General features: G+C 39.2%; 2 protein-coding genes across 3 annotated transcripts in view; both read right to left on the bottom strand.

The window, feature by feature from the left end:
• igf1 (insulin-like growth factor 1) overlaps nt 1-18,345 on the bottom strand; it is a 153,055-nt gene that overhangs the window by 134,453 nt on the left and 257 nt on the right. The window lies entirely within an intron of this gene.
• The window catches only part of LOC127359280 (ankyrin repeat and BTB/POZ domain-containing protein BTBD11-A), a 168,437-nt gene that overhangs the window by 96,902 nt on the left and 53,190 nt on the right, over nt 1-18,345 (bottom strand). The window lies entirely within an intron of this gene.

Consider the following 18,345-nt stretch of genomic DNA (forward strand, 5'->3'; position numbering starts at 1 on the left):
CACACCATTCATGAACAATTTCTTCTTCCTCTGGGCCGTCACTCAAATGAACAATGAGACCACTCTTCTGCATATCCTGCGTACATTTATGGACAATGGCAGTTCCAGAGTGGGGAATATAACAACTGCACATAGAGTATATATGCATAAAGACCAAGTGTCTACACATCTATGTTACATACTGATATTCATCTTAACAATATCACTTTCTCTTTTTTCTTTCAGTTTTGTTAGACTTTAAATTGTGTTCTCTTCTGTTGTTATATTTAGATTCTGATGACTCAATGATGGTGGCAACTCACAGCGGCTTAAGTAAACACATGCAAACAGACAAAGAAAAAAAAGAGCAAGAGACGTTAACTTATGTATTTCTAAAGTAAAATGCTGAAGAGAAATAAAACAGGAGCAAACTGAGCACACCAAAGAACCAAATATAGAAGTGAAGTTGAAAATGAGCTTCTAACAATCTGATTCAGATTTAATTGCAGATATCTTTTGCTATACAGATGTACACCGATCAGAATCAGCATTGACTTTTTTGAGTTTGAGCCACAGTAGCTCGTCTGTTGGCTCGGACCACACGGGCCAGCCTTCGCTCCCCACGTGCTACAGTGAGCCTTGGCTGCCCATGACCCTGTCTCCGGTTCACTGCTTTTCCTTTCTTGGACCATTTTTGATAGGTACTGACCACTGCAGACCGGGTACACCCCACAAGAGCTGCAGTTCTGGAGATGCTCTGACCCAGTCGTCTAGCCATCACAATGTGGCCCTTGTCAAAGTCGCTCAAATCCTCATGCTGCCCATTTTTCCTGCTTCTAACACATCAACTTTGAGAACAAAATGTTCACTTGCTGCCTAACATACCCAACCCAGTGACAGGAGCCATGATAATGAGATAACCAGCATTACTCCCTTCACCTGTCGGTGGTCATAATGTTATGACTGATCTGTGTATACTGTGTGCAAGCTAACAGAGGCTGTATAAGTCATGGAGTCTGTTAACTACAACTATGTGTCAATCAAAAGTAACAGACAGATTCACCACCAATGAAGATAATTGTTAGTTGCAGCCCTAAAACAAATGCAATACGCTTTTTGGCTCGTTAACTAACCCTCTTGTGCCATTTGCTGTCAGCTATCTGTGGATGCCACACAGAGATACAACAGACAGACTGACAAGGATGTTTAATAGACCATTGAATTCTGCAAAAATCCTACTAATTACCGAGCTCTGTTTCCACCAGCGTGCTTTTGTATCATAATCCGATTAGGGGGGCTTTTTCTCATCCCGCTATGCTATGCATGCAGACGCACGCACTGACCAGATGCATAGAGAGCTCCAGATTTAGCCAAAAAACAGAGTTATCTGGGGTGTAATTGTTCTGATAGTTCAAGGCTTCAATTTTAGTTTCTTCTGCAGAAACTTGGAGCCAAAGGCGACAATAATGCAGAGGAGACTGTCGTTATCATTCGTCAGTGGAATCAGTGGAAATCTTTTACTCTATAATTCAAATATTCAATAGCAGGAGGTTAATGTCTATAGGCGGATGATGTTTAGCTTATGAGAACCGTGCAGTACAGAATCTTAATAGCTCTAAGTGCACATCCAAAGTGTGTTTTTCAGGAAGAAAAAGGGAAAGACACAGCGACCGTCTCTCCCTCCCTCTCCCTGAGCGGTGCGTCAGCAGTCAGCCTCATCCCTCCAAACAGCAGCAGCAGGATTAGACAGCAGTGTTGCCATGCAAGGCTGGAGCCAGAGTTGCCCCTGTTAATGGCTGCTGTGAGATTAAGGGAGGTAGACAGGGAAGAGACAGCTCATAAAGACACAGGCTGATCTAAGGCATACAGGCAGGAGGAGGGGGAGAGGCGCTGGGGGCCCGGCCAAGGCACAGGGATACCCCCATAAACCTGGACCATAACTCTGGCTGACAGGAGCCACTGATGCCAAGGCGGGTCAGGATTATAAAGATCATGTTTTTACCTCTGCAGCTGCTCTATTAGGTGATCAACATGTGTTGGGGTGGGTCTGGAAAAATCTCCATCTTATCAAGTCATTTCTGTGTCATTATAAACCTTAAATAAGTGGAAAAACTTGCCGGTGCGGAAAGAATACAGTATGTCAACCTGTTTTTAATGGAAGTCCATTTGTTTTAAAAGCGTTCTTGCATTGACAGCGTGCACTTTGAAAAAGGATAGTAAGACATGTTGGTGCATTAAAATCAAGACAAATGGAAACACATTTTGGACGATACTTAAAACAAGTTGATTTTAATTGGAGAGAGGTTGAAATATGCTGTCTGCTGTGCAGACTCACTGCAGATAATGTTCATGTTATAAGATATAAGACTGTCAGGAGTCAATTACAGACTAAAATAACTCCATATCAAGGTTTTTTCTACATATTCGCCACAGTGTGAAGGGAAACCTGCTCAACCTTTTTCATATAGAAATCAACCTGTTTCAAGAAGCTTCAATAAAAGAGTCTGTATGTTGAAACAAGGACATAAAGCGTCAATTACAGACTAAAATAAGTGAAATCAGTGGTAGATTTACTCAAGTACTACACTAAAGTTCAAATTTGAGGTTCAACTTAAGGTACTCTTCTAGTACTTTATACTTTTACTCTTACGCTTGAAATTACCTCTGCCTCTTTTGATACTTTAAGAACATTTTATTCATAATACATTTTATTATAGAACATTTTCAACACAGGACTTCTACTTATTCTAATTATAGGTATTTTTGAATTGAGGTCAGTAAACAAATATTTCCTCCACATTCAATGATAAGAAGGAGCAGAGGATGTTCAGCAAGCTTCTAATGAAAATCTAATTGTTCAACTATTCTTCCTGCTCTGGGTTTTCACCTGTCAGAAGAAATAACAACTAAAATGACTCAACTACAGACTATAATGACTTGATAAGAAGACAGTAAGACAGTATATCCGTATGTTATATGTTTTATGTCAAGTGCAGTATAAAGTGCTAAATTCTGCTACTCTACATACTATATACAGTAGTTACTTCCTGTGTGTGCATTCAGCTACACATGGTGATTTAGTCTTGCATTTTCTGGTGGAATAACCAAACCAAAATGGTTCCGAACTTTCTCCGTCATGAAAGCAGCGAGTCATCCTCTTTTTAGAGTGGCTCTTTATTTTGTGCTCTAATTGCACCGCCAATCAAAAACTGTGAGAGATTTTTTTTGTTAGAGCACTGCACAGTTTGATTTAACAGCGTACGCCAGGGCTCATGGTGAAAATGACAGCTTGATGGAGTAACTGAATTAGACTAATGCTCATTTAAGTGTGGTGTCCTTCAGTTATAAGCAAAGCCATACCTTTTCGGAAATGTTCGGCTTACTTGTCTCTTGTTGAAACTTTATATATCTGTTTACTGTAACAATATCAAAGCAGATACTTCTGTAAACGAAGTGCATATGAACAGCAAAACAAAGTAGCAGAAGCTGTTATTTAGAGATAATATTTCTGAAAACAGAGTTGTTGTTGTTGTTACAGTAAGATCGATGCATGTTTTCCTCCGGGCAGTGTCCACTCTGGCTGGATGGGCTGAATGATTTCTGCCATCACAACCCGCGCAAGATCAATAATCACTCCTTCTGCCTCACTCATCACCAACGCGGCTGTCGAGATTATTTTTCACTGCTGATTATCAGGAGAGCTGCAGTCACTGCCGCTGGGTCGAGCTTAGGTTAATTGCACACTGGAAGGCAAGGTGATAATGAATAATTATGTTTAAACTTATTTACAAAACACACTGATTCCTCTCAGCGACAGTGATGGAAATATTGTGGCGCACGCTTGCACTGAAGGTTGTGAAAGGGTGTGTTTCTTTAATCTGAACCAGGTGGCCATAAAAGTCTAAATTTAACCAAACATTATCAATGGGTTATGGTGCTGTTATTGTAGGAATAATCATTTAAACTACTGGCAGGGAAGGTTTACAATCAAAAGGAACATTGTGACAGGCTGAAGAAAAACAGAATCTGAGTACCATTATGTTTCCTCAGACACCAATACATGTAATTATTAATGCAAACCTTAAACGTAGGGCGCACACTTGCCACCTGTGACACAGATCATGTAACAATGGCTGTAAATGATCTTCTATATATGGTGTGAGGCTAACCAGACATTCAGCCCAAGAAACAATAAAACAGTCCAGATATATTTACTAATAGCATGAATAATGTGGTTTATTTACTAAAATCGATACACAGCAGCTTAATATCCTCATTACAGGCTGCTATCTAAGAACTATATGACCCAGAATGTGAAAATTGCTTGTTTTGTTTGACCGACATTCCAAAAACCCCAAAATCTATAATTTAAAATAAGGAAACAAATTGTTTTACTCTGTGAACTTTACTCAACATGGATAACTGGACTAAAATGATTAAAGAAAGCTGAATAAAGTATTGGAGCATATAAAAACTATAAGTAACTATCAAAGGAACATTAATAACAGACAGTATGGCAGCAATATGTGTAGTCTAACCCGAAGTAGAAGAATAAGAAGGGAATGACTGTGTGGGGGACATTTATGGTTCTGGGAAACAGTGTCAGAGTGAGACCTCTTACTGTCTGTGTGCTAGAGACCAGCTACCCCAGATCTCTCCTTTTACCTGTCGCTCTGTAAACACCATGCTTTGGCGATGATCCCAGTGGACGATGAGGTGACCGGACTCACCGATGAGCAGATACCGGTTTAGCTGCACTGGCTTATTATTATTGTTATTTGTGGTCCAATTTGGCAACAATAATACTACTTTCTGTCTACCAGAATGGAACTGGGTACTGGGTGAATACAGTGACGTATTTTTGTTGTGAAAACCCGGCTAAGACACAAACTGTGTATCAATGATGTGCTAATCTATATAGTACTATAGATAAGGTGAATGAACAGGGAAATGGACACAGCAAACAAATGAAAAGCACAGCACTTTCCAAACAAAGTGCCTTCAAATAATCCATAAGGTCAGGTGAAAGGTGGCCAGGAGCATACTGAAGGATTCTATGATTGCCTTTTAAAAAGGCCATTGTTCACTGTCATCGCCAAAACGGAGTTGTCCTTCTCCTCTCCCTCTTCAGATCAATATGAGAGTTTAACAGAGCATATTTCAGAAATCCAGCAAAATGAAAATCTTCAGAGCAAATTCGAATCTCTTTACAAAGCCCCAATTCTCTTGGCTAGACCCTGCAGCTCCCCTCCGAGGAGTTGTTGCTGCTCCCTCCCCTAAATCTACAAGTCAAGCTACGACGACTCCCTGATCACTGCAATGTGAGACCGTGTGAGTCACGGCTGATTCAATTGATCCCCTCCAGGAGAGTCAATCCTGACTCAGTGAAGCCAACAGGGGCAGCCATTCCTGATTAATACCTCTGCTGGACGCGCCGCAGCTGTCTAATTTACTGCCACAGAAAATACAGAATGATCCCTCGCCCCCCTAAAGAAACATATCAGCGATGTCGAGCACTCTCACACACTTTGCTGCTAACACACACACACACAGGCAGTAAAGGAAATGAGCTCCTTTTCTTTCTTCTTGAACTTGATTGTTTCTCCATTTTTTTTCCCTTTTATTTCTCGATGTGAGTGGATGTCTCTCTGCCTGTGTGTGTCTGTGGCAGATGATCTTCTGTGAAGTGAAAGCGAGGGGGGGACTGCGACAAATTCTAATTCAGCCCCTGCAGCAGCGCTTCACTCCAATCGATCTTTTATCCCTCAGCTGCCTTATCTGTTGGATCACTTGTCTGAAGAATAAAAAAGAAAAAAGCTGCCTTAGCAACAGAGGATAATTAAGAGATTGGACCAGCAAAGAGATAAAAGAGGAAGGTTTATGTCATCGGAGGAAGAGGGAGCTGTCTTTCTTGTTAGGGCACCAAAAAAAAAGTGATCTATACCTCATACGAGTTAATATATTCAGTTCAGGGTGTAAATCTGTAGGACACAGTGTGGAAAAATAAGTGGAAGAATAAATGCACTATCTGGCACATTAGTTTATTCATAGTGCCATGTGGTTAAAACCATTTGTTGAGCACTCTCCCTTTTAACAAGTAATTCAGCCTCACATCTGGTTTTAATATGTCATCTTTTTCTACTGACGCGATAAAAAAAAAATAATAGGATGAGATAGGTCAGGAACCTAACCATTAGAGCTGGAGACACGAGACATGAGACTTGGACTCAAATAAAACTTAAGTCACAAAAATGAAGAGTTCAGACTTTGGACTTTGGCTGCTGTGAGACTTGACTTACTTTAGATTTGACTCCCTAAAGATTTGACTTGACCCGAAACTAGAGCAAAAATATTGAAGTCTCAAGTTTTGACCTGATAAAAATCCCAAAACTACACAGTGGCAGGCAGCTTGAATATTTAATTATTAGGCCTGATCATCGAAAGGACTTAGTAAGCAGTAAAAACTGAGCAAAAACACTGTTAACACAGGTTTGGAAACTAACTATTTAAACATTGTTGTATTATAATTGAATGACTGAGACCTGAAAGACAAAGAACTTACGGTACATAACATTTGCTCATGAAGACTTGTAACTTCACTTGGACTTGGACCCAAAGTACTTAACATATGGGGTCACAGGGTCCTGGAGAAACAGCCGAATGTCAGCAAAACTTTTTTAAGGAGGTGGTTAGGTTACTTTTTAAAAACAAATATGGTAACCAGGACTGAGGACCAGAGGTTCATTGGCAATACAGGAGTATGTGGGTGGTTTAAGCCAAATTTAAAACTCATTGTTCAACTGCAGGGGGAAAAAATTGACTTGTGAACCACGATCGATACTCAGAAACTCTTGGTGCTTTGAGTGAAGCGCTAACAAATCTTAGTTTATACACAAACACGATCATAAACGTAAAAGTATTTTAAATAAGTAAATTAAAGGGTCAGCTTGCTGGTGGCGATAGAGGAAAAGACAGGGAAGCTAAAGTCAACAGGATTCATCCATCGAGGACCATGAATGTCTGTAAGAGTTTGTCCCGATCCATCAAATACATGTTGAGATATACAGTATCTGCTGGTGGTGCTACAGGGACAGTTCAAGTTCAACAAATTTCCATTGTATCTCTAGAGGAAAGGTCAGAGAAGGGACCATGAATGTCTATACAAAACTTCATTCCAGACTAGAGAATATCCTGTATGGAAATATACCAGATTTCATGGACCAAACAACACAAAAGGCAATATATCGGTATTGTTCCAACTTAATACCACATGCACATTAATGTGTCAGTTACGTCCAAGTTATCCAGAAATGTTTTTTCCTTCTCTTTGCATTTGTGTTGGTTGGCAAACCTTCTACACCAGAGTTTGTTAGAGGCTACCACATTTGCATCTAGAAAAAAAACAAAAAAAACAAGCTGGATGCAATCTCATTTCAGATTTGGTTCAGGGCTCAGTCACACCAGCTTTTATAACGGCAACATTTTACAATAAAATCAATTCATTTTAGTGAAATTGTGCAGTACATTTGCATAGTATTGGCTTCAGCTTCAAAAGGGAACTTTTACGGCATAAATATGAGCTATTGACTAACTGCAAATCTTCTGGACGGTGCTGACCTTTGAGGGAACAGAGATAACGGGAGATCCTTCAATTTTACATGACTGGGGACTCCCCGAATGAGAAACAACCCACTCACATCTGTTACTGCTAAAATCGAACAGTATCCACTGCACAACCTGCAAGACCAAGCTTTCAGCCCTACCTGTTTTCTGACTGCGTGCTAATAGAGATGCATGTATGTAGCTAAGTGTAAATAAAAAAAGATTGTATTAAGATTATATCCTGATGTCAGAAATGTAAATATTACACCAATAACACCGGAACAATTTGGTAAACTGGATCTCCTGTATTGAAGAGTTCACTGTCACATCCTTACTGTAAAGCTCTCAATGTGAGACTCCCCTCCTAAAGTCAAGTTAAATCTCAGCTATGTGTGAAAAATGGAAGTAGACGTGACCAAAAAATTGCAGAGGACACAACCTCTGTGTCCTCTCTGGCAGTTATGGCCCAGAGACACATCACTGCACTACTATTGAGAAAATGACACTTCATTGAGGAAATCTCTAGAGATGTGTCAGGAAGCTTTACATTCGAAAAAGAAGTGAGAGACTTTCTGTCAGTAGTTCTATGAGAAACAAATCTTATAGTTATACCCACAGGTTAAAATGGAGATGTTTAAGGTTGGGACTGGTTTAGATGTCAGCCTGTTTCCTCCACACAAGCACTTATGCAATAACACACACACACACACACACACATACACACACCTCTTAATCTTTTTCCCTGACAGTTATGAGAGGGAGGCAGAGTCCCGGCGAGACATGTAGACAGTAGATTGTCCAGCCGTGACCTCTCAGCTCGGGCCGCCTCACCCTGCTGATGTGAGGAAGGCTGACAGCCTGGCCCAGTGCAGAGAAACAGCGAGGCCACAGGGGTATTCTGGGAAGAGACTGGCTTCTTCCAGAGTGCTTCAAGTCAACCAACATGCTCAGAGTATGAGCAGAACAGCAGTTGTAATGCTGAAGATTTTCATTAAAGCAAACCCAGTTTTTGATACAATTTATGACTATCTTAATGTATTTACAATATTTATATAGTAGTTATTGTGTACTTGTAAATGTATTTCTTATTGATTACAGCCTCACTGTTTACTGCTGACTCTTCTAACACAAGGTTAGAGCTGTATATGGACCCAAAGAGAAACCAAATCCTCATTCAAAATCCCACTGATATATGTAATAATAATAGGTCCAGCCTTACTCTTACTCAAGACTATGACATGTATTCACTCTATATGTCTCCATAAGGACAGAAATAAAAAAATATTGTTATTTGTCCAATATTTCTGTTTTTGAGAGTCTTTAACAAACATAATTTCCCATAAGCACTCCACCATCGCAGGTTAAACCTCACTTCTAGAAACAAGAGGCGAACCCATGGGCGGGTTGAGTGTTTGTGGTTAAACAGACAGCAGCTAAAAAGTTGTAAAAAACAACTTTAGAAGAGAAACTTTCATATGAGCTGTATTTTTTATTGCACACAAAGTAATTGTTGTATAACTAAAAATCAGGGAAGATTTCATGTTATCAGAAAGACAGATTAAAGTGTTACACAAGGCTAGCCCCATCGTGATGTCCTACTTTGATCATTGCATGATGAAAAATAATAATAATAATAATTATGGACTGACGTCTCTACTGAAACAGAGCAAGTTTGTTTGGCTGCACTGTAAACAGATACAGCTGCTCTTCTGTTGTATTTCCAACAAACTGGCTGCTCAAAGAGCGTTGTGCTGTGGTATTAATCCACACTGGTGTCGTTAAATCAACCGGGACCGAAATTTGAAGGATTATAACTTTAAACTCTGGACATCTATCTCATAAAATCACTTTAAAGTCACTGAATACAGGAGTGAACGTTTAAAAAATGGACTTATCTTTGGTATTCCACTAGAAAGGATTGGATTAGGTGATGCATGACAAGCCCAATAAATACATTTCACAAAGTTCAGAGAGACCTGCAGCGGCCAAATAGACTCTAGAAAACACTTTTTATCCACTTCTTGCATCTTGCATGCAGAAGTTGCCTTCATGACTTTGACCACTGACCCTCGAAAGGCAGCCATCCAACAGTATCCAACTGATTAAGTCTGCTTGCTCTGCAGCCAAAAAGCCTGTGTAACCCTGGCATGGGGGATCTCTCCCTGACCCCCCAGTGGCCAGCGTACCCTTGTCCTTCACGAAGAAACATGACAGCAAACACGTAACACAAGGGCTGCGGCTTACGCATCTTCATGGTAGCGGCTCTGAATTATTCACCGAGCAAGCTGCAGAGATGCTTCTAAAATGCTCTGCAGAATTTTGGCTCTCGCCGTTGCGCCCTGACATGTTATGTAACTTTGTTTATAAGTGCAGAGCATTACGGTGTGTGGAGCTGCACTGCGAGGAAACACGGGTTACTCTTGAGATGAAATCTAGGTCAACAGGTGGGGAATAACGAAATAATAAACCCAGTTCTGCAGCAATTAGTGATTAGAAACAGCACAGTGGATGTCCGTGAGGATTTACTTTACATTTTCTGCCTTCAAAAAAATGTGCATAACTTTTAAAGTAAAGAACTTTCAGCCAAATAAACTTTATCTAGTCTCAACACGTATTTCATCTCAATTGTATCATTTATAGCAGCTGCTCCTCTGTGCTCTGGCATTCACTCATTCAAGGGGCTCTTTAAAAGCAAAAGCAACAGCAGCCAACATCCAGCGAGTTAAATCATATTCAGGCTAAATGGAATTGTGGGGCTGGTTGAATCTTTTGACTAGAACTCTGCCTCTGACTAACTGACCTGAGTCAGACACACTCCATTAGCTAATTATATCCCTTTAAATGACAAATGCAGAAGTCAGAGGGCAGCCGCCGCATGAATACTAACAGGATTTTACTACGAGAGGCTTAAGCAACCTATAGCAAGAAGGGTAGAAGCAAGAAAAAGAGGGCAAGAAAGTGGAAAAGGCACCCCGCTGCACCAACGAAATCGAGACCTAGCTGTGCTATTTGAATGTGATTAGGCTGGAAGAATTCAGAATAAATGAAAATAATGAGTGTTGGGAGCGAGCTGAACAAAATTCAACCCTCTAATGCCGTTTCACATCAGGGGAAACGTTAAACCCTTTCCTGTTCCTCCGGGGCTGAATGATAAATCACTTTTACTGTAATATAATGTAGCATTTCAACCATTTTTTCTCTAGCTGACCGAGGTCACTGGCAGAAATACCATTACACGTGGGATTAAGGTGTTAGCAGACACACCTTATGCACTATGCAAGAAACAAGCCAAAGCCATACATCATTTTTAACGGAGCTTTTTCTTTGTATCTAACAAACGCCAGAAGGTATTTCTTCAAAAAAAAAACAATGCTTTCAGTTTCTTGAAGTGTTGCACTAGGCGGGTATTTCACAAATGCAATCATTTCTTTAGCTTTCATCAGGAGCCACTATAAACTGAAGATGAAGTCTTTAGGTGTCTTCAGTCCATCGTAAGGAAACCTAAGGTGGTGGGTGGAGGCAAACAGTGTGCAATTGTTGGTTTATTTGTGGTGGCAGAAGCTATAATGTCGTTACAGCAAGTAGGATTTATCACCTCCTACAGCTACTGTATACGTCAATGTATAGAGCCCAGACTTTTCCTGCTCCTCATTATATATTGCACTTCACACATACTTACAGTAACTGGGGAAACTTAATGGAAAATGCAATATACTATGTACTACAAATAGAAGAAATAGTGTGACGAATGTTGTTTTCCTGGATAATGAACTTTTCATAATTTAGAGAAAAGTGTTGAAAAGTGTATTTTTATTATTATTTTTCTTCGTCATTAATCCTTCCTTAGTCAGAAAAGTAGGTGGGTGTTCCGAACTTAAATCTCACACTAGGTTTAATTCATTCACAAACAAAATGAACCATTTTATTTTGCTAAAAAGTCAGCATTAAGGGCGAATGGTGTATTATTAACCCTGTCCTCCTCATTCTCAGCAGTGTAGGTTTCCCCTCCAGCATTCGACTGGCTGGTAAAGTGGATGTCTGTTTAAAGCAACATTGTGTAACTTTTCCACCTTAAAATAACATCTTCTCTATCATTTTGTGTTGTAATAGTGTCATTCCCAATCTGCACTGCATTATGTAACTTTGTGCTCCGGGCTCGCTTTACGGCAACAGTCACACACCACCACCAACGTCACTGATTCTGGTGAAACTGGATCATATTTTATGAAGAAAATAAACTCAACTCTCTGTGATTTTACAAAGTTTCCTGATGGGCAGTAAATTGCAGCTTAATGTAGCTTAGCTTTACTGCCCTGTACGCTCCGGACTGGGTGCTCACAGAGTACCAGGGGAGTGTAGGTGTTCACATAGGTAGCACAGGAGCTTTGGACCTTGGGGAAGGGGAAGATTTCTGCACCATTACTGCACCATTGCACTATTATCTACTGTCTACAAATGTTTGTTTATAGATATGTATAACTGCACATATAAGTCTATGTCTTTTTTGTTGAACTTGTACTGTTTATTCATGCTGTTAGTCTGTGTTTGTACATTGAGAGCAACGTAAAACTGGAGTCAAATTCCTTGTATGTGCGCACAAAACCGGCCAATAAAAGTGATTCTGATTCTGATTCTGATTTCAGGCCTCCGATGGGGCTGGGGGGAGATATCAACGTGGAACCAGGCCAGAACTGGCAATGTAACCGGGCCCAGCAGCGTCTATGGACAAAGCTAATGGCAGAGTTAAAGAGACCTAAGAGGACGATGGAGGAAGCTAGGAAGAGAAAGGAAGAGAGAAGCCGCCAGACAAGACTTCATGTTGGACCGGCCTTTTAGTCTTCTGATCATTAAGTCATGTAATCCAACGAAATGCACGTGTACAGCTGTCCTTATTTACAACAGCAGCTGGTGGCGCCAAATATCAACAAATGCCAAATCTTACATACCGTCGCTTTAATGTCAGAAACATTTTAAAGATGTCTCTTTTAGAAAAGTTTGAATAATGCAATAGTTTCTTCACCCTCTAACAAGCCTGACGACACGAGAAAACTGACATTTAAAAGTTAAAAGAAGACGAACATGACAGCAAATGTTTTGCAACATGAAGGGGAAGTTCAAGGTTGTGAATCTGTGCCTTTTTTCCTTTTGATCTGTGAGACGAGCAAACATTGGCAGAGTGGTAATTACACTCTGATAGAGAGCCTCTTGCTATGATGAATAGCCCCCACTGCATTCATCATGCTAATTTCAGCCATCTGATGCTTAGACGACTTTGCAAGGCATGATGCCCGACAGCCGGAGCCAGGAACCAAAATTTACTTTCTGACCCATCTGCCAGTGACAGGTAAACTGAGAAATTTACCATCCAAACATATTTCTTACTGGCCATTAAACTGCATCATGCCACATCTTACGGAAAAATAAAATTCCTCAGTATGTTTGTGTTGCTGAAAACACATCACAGCTGTTACCGGCTTCAGACTTCAGACTGTTGCATTTCTTTTTGTTGGATTTTACTATCTTGGTTTTATTTCCTTACGTCTACACATCAGTCTTTTGGTGGGTCATACAGGGGTCATATTACTCTTCCAGCATAATCTCAGCTGGCACAGAAAACACAGCCTGGCAGTAATTCTGAAATAAATAACCACCCAACTAGTCGGTGACCCCATTTTATTTTTCTCACCAAAGCCAATTTCTGCCTGCATTTGGAACTCGGTGGGCAATAATTTTGAATGGTGGCCGGAGCACAGTGTTGCTGCGGCATCAAAGCCCCTAAATCCCTCCTGGAAGACACATTAAAGCAAATACATGAAACACTCAGCAGCATTCGAAGCAGCTAATGGGAATCCTAACTGGAGACATGCAAATGACAAAGCTGGAGAACGAATGTTTGAAACAGAAAACGTCATCGTCTACATATAGTACTGCATACGCTCAATATGACCCAAACTATATCATTTGGTATCACTTATAAGGAAGAAAAAGACAAAGATTGATGCTCATTCATTAATAATATATACCATATGTTCACTATATGTGTTTGATTGTATCTTGTTGGCCAACTTCACATTTCTTGCATCTTATCTGACCTGCTAACGATAGCAATGCTCTTACTTACTATTGCTGCGTCTGTCTCTCACACAGCACATAAGGTCTTTCACAATGACAATAGTGGCACTTTATAATAAATGGTCCTTGATTTCAAATAGAGGTAGACAAAAGCGGTCTTATAGTCTAATAACTGGACTGAAAGTGGCTAATCCAGCTAACGTACGCTCCATGAGTGGGTTGAATGGTTACTTTTTAACGATTACAACTGACAAAGGGGTCTAAAATATGCTCTTGATGGCTACATACATCATGCTGTGCTGGAAGATTGAGGATAAATGTGGTCTATGTAGCAGACATGGAAATAAGCATTGCTCTTGTATTGCAGTTAGTCCTAATTACAACGAAAGCTCAGACTGTTTCATTTCCTCATAAAACCTTGTTTTAATTCTCAGCTGAAGTACTTTTTAAAGCAATGGAGAGTTTTATTGCTTGAATCTTTAAACCGTGTTTTTCACTTTAAATGTTCCAAGAAAAAAGGTTTTCAGGATGAGGACTAACCGATGTCTTTGTCCAATCTCAGATAACGAGTTTGCCTGGAGTGAAAAACGTCTCCAAATCCATTTCAAAGCAGGACAGAGCTGCTAATGTTATCTTGCACTATTAGCATCCAGTATCTGCTTCTACTACACACTGGATACATGTTATGACCTTTGGGGGTGACACTGGGTTAGGTTACTACTAGTTAACATCCTAACTGGACATGCTCACATTTACAGCTCATGTTACAGCACACAGACACAATGTTTGAACCATTTTTACACTTTTAGGAAAAATAGAAAGAATAACTAAGAGCATCAGCAGCTGAACAGCCCATGCTCAGAAATATTAATGCAGACAGAGAAAGGTTTGCATCAGGTTTGCTGACCTGCACGGCACCCTGAGCGCTTAATGGCTTTACAAGTCCAAACTGAAATGCACAGCCAGCTGTTACCAACTAACTCCAACCTCCATAGTTTTCTTGAAATGTGCTCTACTGATTGCGGGGCAGTTTAAAATCTCTGTGATTTTTAGAGGGCAAAAGAGGTCCAGGTTTTTGATAAGAGCAGGTCACAGATGGCTGTTGAGTTATATTATTCAGCAAACCTCAGTTATTCATCTGATACACCAGGCTACTCCCAGATAATACATGTTCAAATATTGTAGGGCAGCTCCACAAACACAGGAACACAGAGTGGAAGATTAAAAAAACTAAATGTGATAACTATTAAGAGACGGATAATAATGAAGTCCAGATCTAAAGAGAAAGATTTGAAAGGATACAGCTGCTTTTTTACTAAACAATTTAAAGCAGGAACTAAAGGAAGCAGCGCTTCACTGAAGCATGAATTAGATATAACAAACCACCTGAGAGTTAAAAAAACAATGGACAACTAGAAGCAAAAATACCAGCCTGGTAATGAGATATCACACTTTCTAAACTGTTAAAAGAACAAAACATAATAAAAGGAATAATCAGCTACAGGCCAGTAATGAGATGTCACACAAAGAGAGAAGAGGATTTTCTCTTTGCTTCCTCTAATCTGTTACACAACATACCAGCAAAATATCGTTTGCTTTTTATGCTGCCAACTTCAGAGCAATGAAATAAAGCCAGCACATCCACTGGCTGTAATACAGTTGGAAAATGTACAGATTCCAATTTCACAACTTGTTAGTCTGCGGTAAATTGTTTTCATGCTTGGCAAACAGCCTAAACCATTACGCTGCGAGTAAAGTGAGAGAAATGTGCTCGGCTCGGTGTTAGCGCAACACAAAGAGGCTTACCTGTAGTGGACAACGGGGAGATCAGGTCCGGTAGCATGGAAAGAAGGAGAGAGATAATTATGTTAGCGAGGATTACACTCTTAAATCCAGCTGAGAATACAGACTCACATGGTTGGATCATTGCAATTCATATCACGGCTTTATTTCTGGTAATCAATAAGAATCACTGACAACGTATCTTGCAACATAAGATGCTAGCGTAGTTGTTTACTTATATTTTAAAGGACTAGATAGATAGATAGATAGATAGATAGATAGATAGATAGATAGAATATGCAGGTAGGTATAAACCTTTAGTACATTTTATTGCTTTTACTGTTGCAGTATGTCCTGCTTGGCATACTTCTTTTTATTATTTTGTGGTTATTTGAAGGTTTTTATTGCTGTATATCATTCTTACCAGACACGTCTGCTAGTTTTATTTGTTTTATTTGACTTTTTTTTGGTCATTTTATTATTATTGTGGTTGGTTTTTTATATATTGTATATCCCTCTAGCTCGTACCAATGTGAACTTTCTCCTACACAACGTCCAAGTGTGTAGGAGAAACTATGGTGGCAAGAAAATAAGATAAGATATTCCTTTATTTATCCCCCTTAGGAGAAATTCAGGTTGACACAGCAGCAATAGGGCAAAGTAGTGCAAAAACAGAGAACAAAGAATATCACAATAAAAATATTACTAATATTATTAATATTAGAAGATATAAAACTATAAATTAAAGTATATACACCATGCATTGTTCAAGTAGGACATGGAGTGCAAAATATATAAGCAAATTAAACTTGACTAAAACTAAAAAACTAAACTAAAACTACTAAAGTGGAAATTAAATATAAATAGTGCAAAAGGCTTGGATGTAGGCTAGTAGACATAAACACTTACCCATGTGCACATATATGCACATATATGGGTATGTATGCTTACATAAATTGGGGAATTTGTAGTTACAGAGTAGCTTGGCTTTCTCTCTATTTGTTTGTAGCACCAGGTGTTTAGATCGCAAAAATAATGGCTGCAAAAACATGTAAATTAGCTGAATATTTTGTGGAACCATGAAATCATTGCAATAAAAGTATTAAAAAGTTATAATATATATATAATTACACACTAATTTAAACATACCTATGAATATCATCCTCCTAAAGGTTACACGGTGGACCTCTTTAAAGCATTCAGCTGAATTTTCTCAGTGATTGTTCCAAGTGGATGGCACATAAATGGCCTGAAGGTAATTATCTATTCAATGATACCATAAGCATTAGTGGTTGATGGATGCCTTGGTTTTCTATTTAAGGCCCCCTGAGGAAGCTATTACTGTTCATAATCGGTACAAAGAAATGCCCGAACCATGTCAATGAATTATTCCACTTTTCTAATTTCGGTGGTAATGATTTTTAAAGACTGGCGTGCATGGAGGAGAATTCCAAGAGTTTCCAAATGACATTTCTAACAATCCATTTTTAGTACTGTACACACTGGGTTTTCTCTCAAGGTTGCTATGGCGACGTAGTGGATGGATGGCAGGGCCGTAGCAAAGGTTTTTTTAGGAAATACTGATGTCACGTGTCCAAGTGCACCATCCCCACCCACATTTAAACTTCATAACAATTCACTTATTTGGATTTTTCCTATTTTCTCTACTCAGTTAATTTTCTGTTTTCTATACGGTTTAAAATAAACACAAGACCTGGATTAAGCTGAGAGAGCGACTGCCCTTGGGGACTCTCAGAGGGGGGCCCGCTGATTCACTTTAAGCAGTCGCAATTAGTTTGGGATTAACTGATTATATAAACTGAAAGAGCCTAAAAGCAGGAACACCTCACACATTGAACTCAACTACATTTCCCAAGATTCCCTGCAGCTAGTAGCTTTAGTGACAACAATATTGACGTAAGAAACTGTATTATTGTTCTTTTTTGTTTCAGTATCGACCAATTCTAGAAATGAACACTGAGAAAAATAAAGAGAAAAATTAAATAAATAGCTAAACATCAGAACTGTAAACACTACAAGTCTTTTTGCATTTTATACTGGGAAAAAAATGTCAAAGGCACATATCGGATGACATGATACATCTTTTGGCTCTAAAAATGATGCCGTGAACTACACCTGTTTCACTTAAAAGTAGCATAAGTAAAGACAGTCAGCAAAACAACTTAGTAACATCAGTCACGATACAGTAAGCCACTGATTATACCAGACCAAGTATTGAAGGGTACATTTTATTTTATTGATCACAAACTCAGCTTTTCATTTGAAGAAGATTCTACTACTTTCAAAACTTACATAGTCTCATGTCTTATACAAGTTGGGAAACATGGGGGTCTCAAAAGGGGCCCACAGCTCAGTTTTTGCCCCGGTGCTTGCAAGCGGATTAATCCAGCCCTGTCACCACGCTGCCAGGAGTAAAATTCTGGTGGGGAAATCACTTCAAATTCACTTTATTTAATTATTTATTAACACTGTTATTTTGCTGACCTAAAGTAGTCACATTTAAATAAATAAAGAACCACCATTAAGTTGTATTTTTTACATCTTTTAGTACTCCCACCTTGTTGCTAAAAGCTGCAAAACACAGTAGTGACTGTGACTGCACAGCAATAAATGATAATTAATTTTGTTTTACATTCTGCTGAAAAAATTATATGTTTCAGTCATTTTAGCACAATAGTGAGATAATTTTTATTCAGTGTGTTTTCTTCTAGGAATTTTCTTGAACCGAATTTTAGTGTTTTTAAACAAAATAAAATCAGTGAAACCAACTGTCAGGAACAATACACTTGATTTAATAACAAGGGTAGCACTGAAGCTCAATAATGACCTTGACATATTTGAAGTAGTTAAATAAAAACCTCGGGCATTTTTCACTATGTGCTGCTTTAG

The sequence above is a fragment of the Dicentrarchus labrax genome, unplaced genomic scaffold (genome assembly GCF_905237075.1).
Source record: "Dicentrarchus labrax unplaced genomic scaffold, dlabrax2021, whole genome shotgun sequence".
Lineage (NCBI taxonomy): Eukaryota > Metazoa > Chordata > Actinopteri > Moronidae > Dicentrarchus > Dicentrarchus labrax.